Source organism: Dermacentor albipictus, chromosome 1 (assembly GCF_038994185.2).
Source record: "Dermacentor albipictus isolate Rhodes 1998 colony chromosome 1, USDA_Dalb.pri_finalv2, whole genome shotgun sequence".
Taxonomy (NCBI): Eukaryota; Metazoa; Arthropoda; class Arachnida; order Ixodida; family Ixodidae; genus Dermacentor; species Dermacentor albipictus.
Window position 1 is genome coordinate 386081807 of NC_091821.1, and position 12659 is coordinate 386094465.

At 46.4% G+C, this 12659-nt stretch overlaps 1 protein-coding gene across 9 annotated transcripts in view; it reads right to left on the reverse strand.

Annotated features, from left to right (window-relative positions):
- The window catches only part of LOC135902404 (calcitonin gene-related peptide type 1 receptor-like), a 572650-nt gene that overhangs the window by 139545 nt on the left and 420446 nt on the right, over nucleotides 1-12659 (reverse strand). The window lies entirely within an intron of this gene.

Here is a 12659-nt window from a genome sequence, read left to right on the forward strand (position 1 = left end):
TGTTGTTTGGTATAGTGAGGATGTGGTAACACCACAGTGAGGATATTTACACATTCACACGGGTACAGGGAAAGTGCATGACGTAAAGGTGGCTGAGGTGTGGATATGTGTTTGTCTGAAGTTGGCGCCATGCCACATCTTGCCTTGAGAGAGACTTGTGTGGGCGTGGGTATACGCGTCTCTTGAGTTGGAGGGTAATGTAAGGGTGTCAGGGCAAAGGTACACTTCGGTTTTCTGTAGCCACCACAAGGTTGACGATGAAGAGTTGAGAGTGCTAAGCACGATGGCAGGAAAGCAGGGTAAGTGTTGACGGCGGTAGCGAATTATGTTCGTTGTCGTCATACTGGGAGAAAAGCAACGTAGTTTACTGCAGCCGTAAAATGTGAGGACCATGTACCCTCAGTCTACGTATATTGGTGATATATAATACGTCGATATTGGTCCGCCGCGATCAATGATAACTAATTAGGCTGTTGAAGGCTTCCGCGGAAGGCTTGGTTCAGTTGTCGTGCGCACGAATTCTATCGCAACGATGAGTCTTTGTAAGTAGGACTTAATAGGGCATGCAGTGGTAATCACGAGCAAAGAAAAGAGAACAAGCGCAATACTATTGGTGTGCTTGCCTCAATTACTATTATTACGTCCCCTTTAGGCGTGACCAAACGTTTTCAGAAGGCAGTTTTGGCATGCCTATAGTCAAAGACGCTTCGCCGCAAAGCTTCGGTTTATTGAAGACTTGGAGCATTAGGCAAGCCACAACGTTGTTTTTGCCAGTGACTTCTTATAGTGGCATTGTAGTATGCTCATGGGAATATTTGTTTCATTTGGTTGTGACAAACAAATAGAACAACACAAACAAAGAGAAGAGGAAATAAAGCCAATGGGAATGTGCAGTTTGGTAGATTAATATATATGTGTGTCCCAGGGCATAAATTGTACAGCAACGAATTGCATAGGTATACCTATAACCATTAGACACCGGCCTACTGATGAGATGTAAAACTGTATGAAATTTTAAAGGGCATGAAAAAAACTGCGTGGTTTCTTTCATGTCTTTTTTTGACGTGATAGTTCTGCGGAAACCCGCGAGGTAGAGAGAAGTAATTAATTAAGGCAAAATGAGACATCCACCCAATGGTAGCCGCTACAAAGGAAACCCATACGTGTTCCTCGAAAGAAAAGCTTCGCAATTGAAGAAAAAATCGTCCTGGTCCGGGACTCAAACCCGGGACTCAAACCCGGGACCACCGCCTTTCCGCATGAAAAATTGAATACGAAAAATTCAGAAAGAGACGATTGCGCGCAGAGCTATGAAAAACGGGGCACATTTATTTCTCTAACACTGCATGAATATAAATGTTACATTATTGCGTCAAAAAAGTCCCAGCAAAGCTTCTGGGTTCAAAATATAGGCACGATTTCACGTCAAGGTATTGATTCCAGATCAAAGCGTCAAGACAAAGATTTGCATCACGCTGAGGTTCGAGTGCACGCTGAGGTTCGAGTGCACATGCCACAAGTTTTTGCACGTGATCGCCTGCGAGCTAGTTGAATAGCTTGGTGTACATATTTCCAAACTCGGACCCGTTTCTTGCACATGCCACAGAAGAAGGGGTAACCTGCAGTACACGACAGGCGAGGGGCCTAAAGGGTGGGCTGAGGCAAAGTTCTTGCCACCACGTGGATACATCCAGGTGCTTCACAAACTCCCGCACTTTTTCGTTTTACCAAAACTTTACATACCTCGAAAGGAGTCGCATTGCGACAGTAAGAATTTTGCGGGGAAGCTATGTTTCTTTAGTTCTTTAATATTTTATCCTGGTTAAAAAACTAAAGAACCCTGTTTTTTGCCAGAAGTATTCAATGTATTTTTTTCTAACTGCTTACATCTCGTACTAACGCCTCACTCACGATGGCGTTGCCGAGACTACCACTGCTACTTGCGTCGATGTATTGGGCCACCGGGAAAAGGTCGATGAGGAATGAATGGCATGGGTGTCTTCATGACATGGCTTGTCGATACGAAATAAATAATGTGGTATAAATTAGGCGCCTTACGTTTTCTTCGGGTACAATAAATCCTCACAAAATAATGGAACATCGTTACCTAGCTACCTGCACATCTTGTTGGACAGCGGGCGCCTAATTCTTCTTAAGGATGATAGCTTATTGATGGGAAAACTCTCCTCAGTATGTAGAAACTTACCTAACATGAAAAGAAAAGATCAAGAAGGACAGACACTCTCATGGTTAAAAAAAACAACAACAAGAAAGTATGAACGTATTTCCTTAATGTCTGTACGACTGTTTTTTTTTCTTAACGTGAACACTACTGCGTGTATCCTGGACGGCACATCTTCTCAGGGTCCAACTAGAAAGAAGTTTTCTTTCGTGGGCATCGTTTGAGGATTTCTTTTTTTTATTTTGAGGCATCCACTTCTGCTTTGTGCAGAGTTCCTGTTCTTTACTCGTCTCATCAGCATAGTGCCTCGGTTGTATGAAAGTACCACGGCAGCCGAAAATAGATACTTATATACTGCAGAGAACATTCGCTCAATTTCCATTATTGAACGCCTTAGAGAACCATCTGCCGGACCCCAAAAGAAAGCCGAAAGAGTGACAGTCAGAAAGAACAAAACAAGAATGCTATGTTCTAAATGGACCATATCGAAAGAAACACCAACAAAGAAGACGTGTCAGCCAACTCGCCTTTTTTATAAACCGCCAGTGACAGCAAAGACCTGGCTTCTTGCCTTTCGACCCACAGCGATAGCATTATACGTGTATAACACTGTCGCGCTTGATCTTATCTATGGCTTAGCACCTGCATCTGGCCCCTTCACGACAAAACCTAAATTATTCGGAAGAACGTGTTGAATAGCGAGGCCCTAATTACGATGTGCGCTGTTTCATAGAAGGTTGTAGAGTCCTGCTCAGATGGGCGTGGCCCTGAAGCTTGACATGAAAAGCACGGACGGCATGGCCCTTTGTCGTCGGGAGATTTTATCTGAAGGGTGAAGTTCACGTGCTTTGTTGGCACCGAATTCGGGCAAAGTATATTGAAAAATTGCCACAGGCAAACCTCTTTTTCTGTGCTGGATGTAGTATTATATAAGGTACCGCCCCGTAAAATTTACAGATGTTGATTTACCGTACCGGCTTTGACATGGCGTCTACCATGGCTCCTGCTCACTTATCGATTTGCTTGTGACCTGGCTTCTCTGGACAAGTCGAGCAATCGAAGTTTGAGTAGACTAGCGTATCGATTTCCGTTGTGTCGTATTGAAGTACGCATCGTAACTCAGGGTCAGTTTCGATACGCTGAGAACTGTGCTCCTGTATTGTATCACATTTCTCAGTATCTGCGTTTCCTCCAAGTCAGGCCACGTTGGCATTTTTTTCTGAAAGCGACGCTCGATTACAAATTTCAACGCTGTACGTACCTTCTGACATAATTTCTTTTTGCTTAATGCAAGCGCAAATTTGCTTAGCGGAAGCGAGAAATTACTAACTGTATTCCCCTTTCTCTCGAACACACTGCAAATTGTGAAGGGGCAAATATTTAACTTTTGAAGAAGCGTGCCCTCTGTTAGTATCATCATGACACGGCTTCTCGAACCACTCGATTGCTATTATTGAATATCCGTTTAATACTAGATTAATAAATTACTATGCCAGTTATTATCATTAGCTAGCATAATAATCGGCTCGCTCATTTTTTAAAGTAAAACTATTTAGTCTTGCTGCGTTCCCTATGCGATGTCTCTTTTTCACCGTATCTTTCAGCTCGTCCAGAATACCGAAGGAGTTAAAGCTAAGTCTATTCTTCCAATGTAGTTGAATGTCAGTCGACACTTCTTTACAGTTACACTATTCGCCGTTTAAGTAAGTCAATTAGTTCTAAAGAAATTAAGGCGAGATAGCAGTGCAGTAACGTTTGACAGAAGCACCTGACACAGAAAACATGTTTCTTGGACACTATGTAACAAAAAAAGAAAAGAAAAATAACAAACCACCGCGTTTTGACGCGCATTCTGAGTCAGTGTACCAAAATTTGGCTTTTACGTTGCCCCATGGCAATTTTTCCCTTTCTCCGGTTAGGTGCACTGTGACACCCCCCGTTTGGCGTCTAGAATAAAATCTGGTGCGCTAAGCCAGTCCGCCCTACGCTAGTGCATGTGATTTGCGCCAAGGCTATGCATAAAGTGGAACCGCCTTCGTCCCTTCATTGTCAGTGTCGACTACTTACTGCTTATTTCATCACAAGCCGACATGAACCTATGCGGACAATACTGTCATAGCTTTAGCCGCCCAAGACAATTTATAGAAGTTGCCAAATATACAAAAGCTGAAGCCTCATGTTGCTCATCGACGACCTCCTTGTCCCCTTTAAATCCACTACAACGATGTCATAAGCAAAGGCAGCAGTTAAATACGCACGTGTGCTACTATATCTTGTTCCCGCCACCAACCACTCGATCACCTGAGTTCCACCACTCAGCGGATATGAAAGGAAAATTGGTGAGAAGGGTCACGTCCACAACAGATGGAGGTCGGATGTGTCACTCATCAAAGGAAGCTTCGCATCGTTAGTTTATTTTTTACGTCTCTTCGACCTAGATACAGATACGCGCTTCTATAGTTGCCAGACAGCTTCCTCACAGAACAAGAAAGGCTGTGTCAAAGGCGTTGCTTTACTTTTTCTGGGGTCATATGGTGTGTTGCTTCCCCCCACGTGTTCGTGAATCAAGGCCCCTGGTGATTTCACTTTGATATTTAGAGCTCCCGATTGCTTCTTTCGGGAGGCAGCGCTCGCACGAAAGAGTCCAGGATGCCTACTTGCTGGCTTTTCTTGCGACGCTGCCTACAATGTGCCTGTAACTGAATATAGTCGGTCGGACGCAGATGAGTTGCTTTCAGTGCTTTTTGTTATGCTTTTGTTGTATTCTATTCGCTTGTTGTTGTTTTCATTGTGTCCTGTACGTCGCTTGCCTATCATGTTCCCAAAGCGCTTGCCCAAGAGATGGCAGTAAAAAAGCCGACGAAGGGATACAGCAATCACCACGGCACGCCAAGATGAAAGCATGTGCCACGTTGACGAAAGCAGCCAAACACTAGCGAGCTGGGGAAACAGGATCCCAGAGTAATGGTGATCTGACAGAGTAAAAGGTCATAGCAGGAATACAAGAAAAAGAACCACGACTGGCAATAAACACGTGTACACAAGCGCACACACAAACAACAGCTGCGACACGCGCACAAAACATTTTCGACACATCAGTCGGAACAGCCCGCATGCGATAGAATAAGGTAACCACGCATGTCCCAATAGTATTCTTCGTCACTGTTCAAAACATCTGATCAGACAACAACGACAGCCACGGAACTTGCTGCCCTTCATAGCGCACTTCGCATAATTCGAGAGGAACCGTCTCAAAACTAGAACGTTTTCAGTGACTCCAAGGCAGCTCTACATTGCTTGCTATCCACCTTACTCCATGGACCCTACGAACAACTAGTAATAGAAATCTGAGAGCCCCTTCATCACCTCGTCGAGCAAGGACACGACTTAATGGGCAACGAACGTGTCAATGAACCTGTTTGATCTGCTCATGGAGACGGCGTGCAGGAACCAATCCCGCTGTGAAGAACACATGCAACAGCGAAACTTCGAGTGCTTGAAAATTATGCTCCACGATCCCTGTGGAAAACACTTAGCTTACAGGACACATGTTTGCATGAATTGGAGGACTGTCTTCCACTTTGTGCTCCCCTAGACTATACCGACCCGCGACAACAGTACTTTGCCGTGGTTTGGCGTCCTTTGTGCTAAACCCTTTGCTTTCAGAATCATAAAGGAACATACCTGTAGTGCATACGCTGCTCGTCTTGACGACCAGCTGAATTGTAGTAGACGTGTATTGGAACGCCGGCCTATGCAGCCTTTACACCACAAGTCGGTCAAGGCACTCTTGAAGCTTTTACATTCGATTGGTCTATTAGAAAGATTATAGTTCTCACGGGCGTTCCCACCTCATCTGTTTATGTCGTTTCGTGCCCTTGTTTTATCTATGCGCTACTCTTTCTATCTTTCATTTTCCCTCACCCTTCCCCCAGTGAAGGGGAGCAAACCAGAATTCCTTCTGGTTAACCGCTTTGCCTTTACCACTCTTGTTTCTCTCCCTCTCTCTCTCTCTCTCATAGTCACTGCGGGGATCTAACGACTCGTTATAATCTCAGTTACTGCTGCTAGTTAGCAGTAACTAGTAACTACGTAATGTTACAGCAAACTGGCCACTGTGCTTTGGACATGCTTGGCTGCTGCTATCCGACTCTTGTACTTTCTACATGCAAAGTATTGTTGCAATGGGACACAAACGCTTTGTGGTGCGAAGTCTTACATAGGTAAGTTGCAGTCATGACACAAATGAAAACCCTCTATTCACTCCGCGCAGACGTAATCTGATAGCTTCCTCGCAAATTCCTGCATCCCCGACTTACTGGAACCGTGCTTTTACAATTGTCAGGTGAATGACCATCTTATCCGGTATCAAAGCAGTCATTTCAACACTTCTTAGCTTGTCAAGTATTGTTATCCGCATTTGTTTGCGTGTAGCCCCGTGCAGGGAACATACAGCGCCATATTCTCAACAGCCATTTCAGCATTTCCCATACTTACCGTCAGCACGTCTGCTCCTTCGTTCCGGTCGTTATTGCTGTAAAAGTACAAAATAAAGGCCTGCCAAGGCCCTAAGAAGTGGGAGAGTGAACGGATTACGTTTGTCGCCGAGTGCTGAAGTCTGGAACGGGGAAGGCTGTTTCGCGTCGCAACAGACTAAGCCTCCATTGTCTATTGTAAAAGTGGTGTCAGTTTTAGAAAGTGTCGTTGCAGTTTCCAGTCGCTTTGTTTCGCTTGCGCTGTTGCGTTCAATATTTTTTCCCAGAAATTGTGCTTTCAGCGGTATTGCAGCTTGATGATTCAGCGCCACCTTATTCAAAGAATAATGAACAGAGTGAGAGCACATATAAGTCGATAAACCTTGGCGAGTGTCATGAAGATGAACGCAAGATCAAACAATGGATGCCCTCTATAATTTTCCCCTATTACGTGCTGCGGCGATGGCATATGTGCATTTCAAATAGGCACCGAATATTCACATAAGTCGATGTACTTTACTGCTTCATTGCACGTCCGTGTTAGTGATACTTAAAAGTCCAGCAAAAGCAACCACTATCATGTTGAAAAGGTCTCACTTGACAACGTCGACGCCATCAGAATTTCCAGCGCTTCGAGTTGCATACGCCTTATTAATGACGAACCAACACACATATGGTTGATTTTCTGTGACTCGAAGACGGCACTGCAGTGTTCGCTGTCAGCCTTACGGCGCGGTCTGCACGAGCAGTTGGTGTTCGAAATCGTAGAGGCCATACATCACCTGACTAAGAAAGGACATGGAATAATTTTTCAGTGGCTACCAAGTCACTGTGGTATCATCGGCAATGAAAGTGCCGAACAAGCTGCTCGTTCAGTTCATGTAGAATACAACTGCTTATCAATCCCGCTGTCCAAGACTGATGCTGCGAGGATGCTTCGCCTGCTTGCACGCCATTGCACTAGATCAAAGTGGAATGAACCATATTTCATGCAGGTTTGTTTATACACCCTGCATCTAACCTTAAGCCTTGGACTTCCACCAAGACTTCCTCGAAGAGACGCGACCCTTTTGTGTAGGCTATGGTTGGGCCTTGAGTTTAACAGTGCCTACATGTTCGGCATAGGAATGGCAGACACTGCCGCATGTGGCGATTGCTGTGACGCAGAAACAATTAGAAATGCCAGCGCCCGCAGTACAGTGTGCAGAGACAAACGCTTTTCATCGGGCTGGGTAGTGCCAGGTAGAAAACTGGAAACGCGCCTCTGGTTAGCGTCTCTTCCTGCCCTGATACCAAGTACAGTCGATGGCGAAAGTTTACGGGGTGTAGGTTCCGTGAAACATTTGAATTTCTTTACAGTTTGTGCCCGCAACAAGTAAAATTGTGCAAATATGTGTTGCACAATTGGAGAGTCCGCGTGTTGTAATGCAGACAGGAAATCTCATGTAACAGTAGTCAAACAAGGGATGTCACTGTAGCCAACGTTTCAGCAACGTCCAACTTTGGCTTTAACGACCCTCTCTGTTCAAAGACCATCGATCCCTCATAAAAAAAAAATTGAGTACTGCTTCCCCCCAGCCCCCCAATGACATGTGACCATAAATTTACTCAGAATAAAAAAACTTTTCTTTGTTGCATGCTTATTAGCAATATAAAACGACAGTTGATATCCGACTGTTCAATGCGTAGCCCTCGCGAATGCATTGTAAATTTGCTCAAATCAACCGTATTCACTTACTGCGTAGAAGTTGAAGAAGCACTCATGAATAGGAAGAATATATATAAGAACTTCACGGGCCACATCTTTGAGCGTTGAAGTACGGGCAGTGTCACCAACGTCTCTCCATAGCCCTGTCACGCCCGCAAAGTTTATTTGCCCCACCTCAACCCATTCCAATTAGGAATAAATATGCATTCGTCAGTGCCACGCCCAACTACGTACGACACAATAATGTAGCTGGACTGCCCTGACGCTTGTGAGTCTCGGCAAACATTTATCTGCGAATGTGTCTACGCTGATTGCACCTCTTTATTATTTTTGTTATGACTGTTCCAACCTAGAAACCCCAGATCACTGGAGGTCAAACGCGTAACGACCATTACAACGATCGTCGTTCTCTTTGACGGCCTGAAGGTGCCCAACTACGTCATGTGTGGGCGAAGTATGTTACGGTGTACGATTTACCGTCGGCAAACGGATGTATGCTACGCATGAGGAAGGTTAGGCCACCGGGCCGACGTCTTCCCGGTACCAGAAGATGTGATTTGCAGAAGTTGCGGGAAGTAATTCCCGTCCGAGGACCACACGTGCGCCCCCGAGTGCGCCCTGTGTGGAGGGCCTCACACTACAGCGGATAAGCCGTTCAACCAGTGATTCCAAGTACCATATGTGGTTCGCAGAAGAAGATGTGAACGTCAGCGCACCAAACCACCTGCGCCGACTGGCGCCAACAAGGTGCGGAGCCGCAGCAGATCACCCTTGATAGCGCCATGCTCTTCGTCGAGGAGCGGGCGCTCCTCGACGAAGGGGACCACCTGCCGTTCGACTACAAGCACCGCCCGCTGGGGAGACTCCCTGGGCCAACAGTGTCAAGGACTGTGTCAATGGAACATCACCCACGCTTATGAGGGAAGTATCACCACTGTCAGAGCATGGCGTGGCTAGAATCCCCCAATCTCGAGCATGAGAACGCTCTCCTAAGGAGCGCGTTCGAACGTCTTAAAGCGGAGGTAGGTGAACTAAATGTACCAGCCACGTCACCGCATTTGTAAGCGGCTCCCCCATCTGGGACGGTAGATACGCCCATTGATATCTCGTCGGAGATGCCTGTAGCCGGGCGCACCGCTAAGAGAGCCCTGCCAAAGCCTTTACGAGATGAGGGACCGAAATGGCTCAAATTTGAGTTTGAATTCAATGCCGACATGAAAGAGTTTTCAGACCGAATTGAGGAGCTCAAGTCCCTTGGCCAGGCGTTCTCCGCTTTGAGCGTGAGGATCGGAAAGTTCGAATTCGCGGTCGGTATTGGGTCATCGGATTCGGCGGTTAGAGATCCGCCGCAGGGGGAAATCCATTTAAATTATGAATCATAGAGGGTCGACCAAGTAACATCGTAATTTGGTAATGGAACTGTTGTGGATCCCAGTGTAAGAAAGCGGTCCTTTATCAACTCATTAGATCTCATCCTAACAGCCCGCATAATATCCTACTCAAAGAAATGTTGACGGGCTCGTTCACCTTATCGGGCTATAGGTCTCACTGTCTTTTCGGACAGGATAAACGTGGCCTCTGCCACCCCTGTCTCGAAGAAGTTCACCACCATAGTTCACGATCTTTCTTTGAACCATCATAAAATTGAGCACTTGTTAATCGAGGTCATGCCAGGTGGGCAACGTAGGAACAGCCTCTTCATCTTCAGCATCTACAGTACTCCTAGGAACATGAGACAACGCTTCACGTTGCTCATATCCAAGGCAGTCGGAAAGGCGGGCGAGGCTTCACTCATATATGCCGGGGACTCTAATGCCCGCACGAGGCGTGGGGACATTACCACACTAACGCAAAGGGTAGAGACCTATGGCAGGCGGCTTCGGACCATAATCTCACTCTAATCGCTGATCTTGCTTCCCTACCAGAATTGGCAATTGATACTCAACAGACACCACTCCGGACCTCACCTTCGTGGCAAACTCGGGGTCGGTAATCGGACACAACCTTAACGATAGTCTCGGTGGTGATCACTACATTCTCGCCACATCGATGAAAGTACTGAGCAAAACCCTTAAGGGAATTAAAATTCAAGGATTGGGACCTTTCCCGCAAAATCAGGGAGCAGGGGCCCTATAACGTAAAACTATTCCAATATGTTTCTATTCCAATTTCCTGACGTCAAATTTGCGTAACCACCGACGCAAGCACCGGGCGGTCACCCATAGGGTTGTCTGAACAGACCAATCAAACGCTCTCCTCGTTCATAGGAGGTCCCTTTTGTTTGCTTGAAAAACGAATAACATTGCCTACACTGAGCGGCTTGTTGTATCTAATTGGCTGACAAGAGGCGAGGAGAACGCTCAAGTGGAGAGGGATTCACTAGGGCAGAGCCAGTGCACTGAAAACCGATAACCGGATGAAGAGGGTGGTGCCGGCGTCTGCGATTTGTCGGCTTTCCCTTACTTAGCTTGTGGTGGCTGGTCGAAAATCGCGGCGGCATGTAACGGAAGCTTAAGAATGACGCTAAAATTGACCCTCAGCAAAGAAGAGTTGGCAGAATGAGGTAGTAAACGTGTCGAAAGTGCTTAAAAACGTTACACGGCCACACAAGAAGTTTTATTATACGCAAATACACCCATGCTCTCCGGCAGGTGCGAGTAGCCAGCGTCTCAGCGATCGGCGGCAGCTATCTTGTATTCCTTTCGGAACGGGGCAGCCTGCGGCTATTCCGAAAAAAATTCAGTTTTGTTCGGCATATTAATGCATCTTTATCGCGTACACGTCACTTTGACGCGGTGAGTTCGTGCGGTTTTGTGACGTCGCGTGACAGGCAGGGGAAGTGGGTGCAGCCCGAAAACTTTTTACCAATAGCCGAGGGCTAATGGCGAAAAGAAATCGAATCAGAAATAACTGTTTTTCTTTTTCTGTCAAATCTTGCATAATCAGTGTGCACACATCATATCAGATGGGGAGGTATTGCGGTTTTTGTAACGTCGCTTGACAGACAGGTGAAATGGGGGGTGGTCGAAAAAAGTTTTTGACCAATCGCGGAGGGCTGATAGCAGAATTGGAATAGAAAAGTTTGGAATAGTTTTACGTTATAGCGCCCCAGGGCGCTTAGTGTAACCAGTCACCTGAATATTTCGACCACTGGGTAACACAACTCAAAGAGGATGTGGCTGCGGCCACCAAGGCCCTAGTCACTAATCTTACAGTTCCCAAGATGGACAGCCATCTAGCGCACTTGCTCGAAGCCAAACGCCCTTCTAGTCAGGTGGAACGGACAAAAACCCAACTGCAGACTCCGCAAAACGATTACTGAGCTGAATTAAGAAATTGAGGAACACTGTCAGACGCTCTATAGGTAACAGTGGGACGAAGTTTGTAGCTCGGCTGATGGCCATATGCGCATGGAGGGCAAGTGGAACTTGCTCATGCACCTGTTCAATTAATCAAACTCGAGATCCAACCAGAGGGGGGCAATCGACAACATCATCCATGTGGCCAAACAGGAAGACTGAGACCAAGAAATATTCGAAATACCCGCGCAAAAATATCTGCTGGTTGATCTCCCATGCGATGCCGACTATCCTCCTTACGAGGGTTCGCACGCGAAGCCTCAAGACGAGCCTTTCAGCACAGCTGAACTGAGGGAGGCCCTCATGCGGCTGAATGGGCGCTCGGCCCTGCGCCCAGACGGGATATCTAATAGGCTGTTTCGTATTCTGGACGATGCTTCGATACAAACTCTCACGGACGAGATTAACAAGGTATGGGAACAGGGTGCCATCCTGGAATCGTGGAAACTGGCATCAGTCACCCTTATCCTGAAACCTGGACGCCCCCTTGGTCTGTTTATGCTCAGGCCCATATCGCTTACATCCTGTATAGGGAAGGTAGCCGAACATGTTATTAACACCCGCATTCCTAAACAAATTGAAAGACACGGTCTCTTTCTGTAAAACATGATTGGCTTCCGGCCGGCAATCTTGACCCAGGACACAGTGAAGTTGAGCAAACATCAGATTATCGACGTTCAGACGAGAGATGTCAGCGCAATCCTGGGACTTGACTTGGAGGAAGCCTTTGACAATCTCTCGCACATGCGTATTCTCAAATCCGTCTCTACTTTTGGCTTGGGGCATAGATTCCATGCATTCATCCTCTCCTTCCTCAAAAGCAGAAGGGCCACAATTAGGATAGGTGATCTCAAATCAAAACCCACCATAATGTCACGGACCAGCTAATGCAACTGGGTATTCACAACACGTGGGAAGAGGTAATCGAGGCAGAG